The sequence below is a fragment of the Pimephales promelas genome, chromosome 19 (genome assembly GCF_988280905.1).
Source record: "Pimephales promelas chromosome 19, fPimPro1.hap1.1, whole genome shotgun sequence".
Lineage (NCBI taxonomy): Eukaryota > Metazoa > Chordata > Actinopteri > Cypriniformes > Leuciscidae > Pimephales > Pimephales promelas.
In genome coordinates this window covers 4,052,533-4,055,699 of record NC_142787.1, presented here as the reverse complement: position 1 = coordinate 4,055,699, position 3,167 = coordinate 4,052,533, and the positions used below count along the sequence as shown (strand labels likewise).

Sequence of the window (3,167 nt, the reverse complement as noted above, 5' to 3'; positions counted from 1 at the left end):
AGTCTCATGGCCCTCTTCCAGAATTTGGGAAGATTGGAGAAACTTAATTTTTCGCCCAAAAAAAAAAAACGTAAGGGGTACCACTGTCGGTTTTTTTTCGGGCCGAATTTTTGAGTTTCGATATCTCAGCTCTGGAAGGGGCTAGAGCCTCCATTTTTGCACTCAAGTCTAAGTCTCATGGCCCTCTATCAGAATCCAGAGTTTTGGGAAGATTGGAGAAACTTAATTTTTCGCCCAAAAAAAAAAAACGTAAGGGGTACCACTGTCGTTTTTTTTTCGGGCCGAATTTTTGAGTTTCGATATCTCAGCTCTGGAAGGGGCTAGAGCCTCCATTTTTGCACTCAGGTCTAAGTCTCATGGCCCTCTATCAGAATTTGGGAAGATTGGAGAAACTTAATTTTTCGACCCAAAAAAAAAACGTAAGGGGTACCACTGTCGTTTTTTTTTTCGGGCCGAATTTTTGAGTTTCGATATCTCAGCTCTGGAAGGGGCTAGAGCCTCAATTTTGAGAAGGGTCTGACTGCAGAGCCGCAGAGCCGCAGTTTTACCCCAGCAGTTTCACCCCAGCAGTTTTACCCCGCGCATGCGCAGTTTCACTATAGCAGTTTTATCCGCTCGTTTTGAATAAGTTATTAAATTGTCTTCACTGCAGTCAGTTCAGCAGTGCTGTTGGACAAATCATTCTTTTATTTAACATATATTCATGTCGCAGGAAACTTGCTATAACAGCAGCACCAGGCCGTTGGATCAAAATGAAAAAAAAAAAAAAATCAAACAAAGTAAGGGTATTTTGTTGTCTTGTTTTCGGGACACTTTAACGTCCTGATTGATTTCTTTGTTTTTCGAAATGCAATTTGCCATTTCAGCATATCTCCCATCAACTCGATATGACATCCTGTCGGGTCTTCATGATTATGGTAAGTTATTGGACTTTTATCAGTCTGTCTCCACTCTGTTATCAAAAATATATTGTAAAATGAATGTTTCAGTATGCTTTACACATCGTATTGAATGAACCCGTTGATTTCACTGCTGTAAGTCTTATTTCTACGTTATATTAATATTATTGTTGTTAATAGTATTCATGGAAGTATTGCTTTTTTCTCAGCATGACATTCATGACACAATAAGTGGTGCCTACTTCTCCTCATGGAGAATTTTGTTTCTAGGGTTTAGTTATTATTATTTGTCATTTAGCAGACACTATTATCCAGAGTGACTTTTAGTAAACTAACTTTAGGGACAGTCCTTGGTCAGGACTCAGTATTCTGCACAACTTTGTTCTCATTGTTGTCTTTTTGTATTTTGTCAGACATGAAAGGTGGCTTGCACATTGGGCGGAGGCGGTTGGATTGCACATGGCGGTTGGATCTTGCCTCACTGACAGTGAAGTGAGCTTTTGTTGTCAAAGTATTTTGTTTATTTATTTATCTATCCTATTGTCAGTCGCCAATATTCTATACTTAGACTTTCAGGGGACACAGATATCAGTTGGGTTCTTAAAACACACCAAGTCCCATTGTTGCAGGGTTGATCCTTGAAAGACCCTAAAAGACCCCTGTGAACACACATGTGCCCCAAGCCAAATGGTCTAGAGCTAGTCTGATCATTACAGGCATGCACTACTTTTAATATATGTTCTTGCTAAATGTAATGTTGTAGTTTTATAATGCGGTATTAAAAAGGGCTTAAAAGTCTTAACTGGTGGACACCCTGTATTAGGGCAGGGACATTGACCTTTGTTATTTTTGTTTGTTTTTGTAAAATGGATTGATTCAAATAGATGAATTCTTTTGTGCAAATTAGAAGTAAATCAAATCTTAGTTTGGTTCTGCATTGCATATGCATGAAATTATACATTTTATTAAATTAAACATTTTGTAGTGGACAATTGAAATACATTACATCACACTGTGCTCTTCTACAACAGAGGAATGGAACAGGAGAAATTGAGTATGGAGTAGGAGCGCTGGAGGGGGACACGACACCACACAATCTTGAGGTATTTTGTAGAGTTCTGCAATGTATATAATATATTTAGAAGTTTTATTTATCTGAAAATATAAAATTGTTGATTGCTGTTAATTTTCAAATATTTTTCATAAAGAATGCCAATATGATGAGCAGCATCAGGAAAGGTGTGGAATGGTTGAAGGACAATCACCCGCTGATGAAGATCAAGTCCTTGCCACCACGCATTGACAGCATGGAGGAGGAAGAAAGCCCTTTCTCCACTACATTCACATTGTGCCACAACTTTGGATGAGGATGATAAATTAAGAGCCCCATTCTATTTTACATTTAAAAACAGAGAGGTCATGCCCTTTTTCATGTCTGAGGTTAAGGACAAAGAAAAATGTAAGAGTGTCATCATTTTAAAACCCTGACATTTAATTATTATTTTTTATTTTCTAATTGGTGACAGACTTGCTGTCTGTCTGTCTGTAGCAGTATGTCTGTGTATGTATATTAGAAGGTCTGTCTGTATCAATATGTCTGTCTGTGTATCAATATGTCTGCCTGTCTCAGTGTGTCTTTGTATGTATGTCAGTATGCCTGTCTGTCTGTATCAGTATGTCTGTCTGTATCAGTATGTCTGTGTATGTATATTAGTTTGTCTGTCTGTATCAGTATGTATGGCTGTGTATCAATATGTCTGTCTGTATCACTGTGTATGTGTATCAGTGTGCCTGTCTGTCTGAATCGTATGCCTGTCTGTCTGTATCAGTATGTCTCTCTGGTAATTGAATTGAAATATAATTGTATTCTTGGTAATGTCTCCAAAATTAATAAAATATTTGAAATAATTGTTAATAATTTGTGTTCAAGTCATTTCTTTCATCAGGCAGATTTAATTAATTTAAGAATAATTAGACATATATTGATTTAGACTAATAGTTCGCCTTTGAATGTCTAGTCAGAAGTTTGTGTTATACCAGGTATTGAGCAATTAAGTGTGTATATATATATATATATATATATATATATATATATATATGCTATATATATATATATATATATGCTATATATATATATATATATATATATATATATATATATGTAGGCCAGGCTATTTATTGTTTTGGAGGATACAAGCACTGTTTTATTTCAGTAAAGGAACCTGAAAGCCTGCGAGCAACAGCAAAAAAATAACTAGTAAGCAAAAA

General features: G+C 36.1%; 1 long non-coding RNA gene across 1 annotated transcript; it reads left to right on the top strand.

The window, feature by feature from the left end:
- Positions 1-508: 508 nt before the first annotated feature.
- On the top strand, positions 509-2,817 carry LOC148970706 (uncharacterized). Its single transcript, XR_016147821.1, has 4 exons — positions 509-917; positions 1,313-1,391; positions 1,944-2,002; positions 2,108-2,817. It is a non-coding gene; the product is annotated as an uncharacterized LOC148970706 (long non-coding RNA).
- The last annotated feature ends 350 nt before the right edge of the window (positions 2,818-3,167 follow it).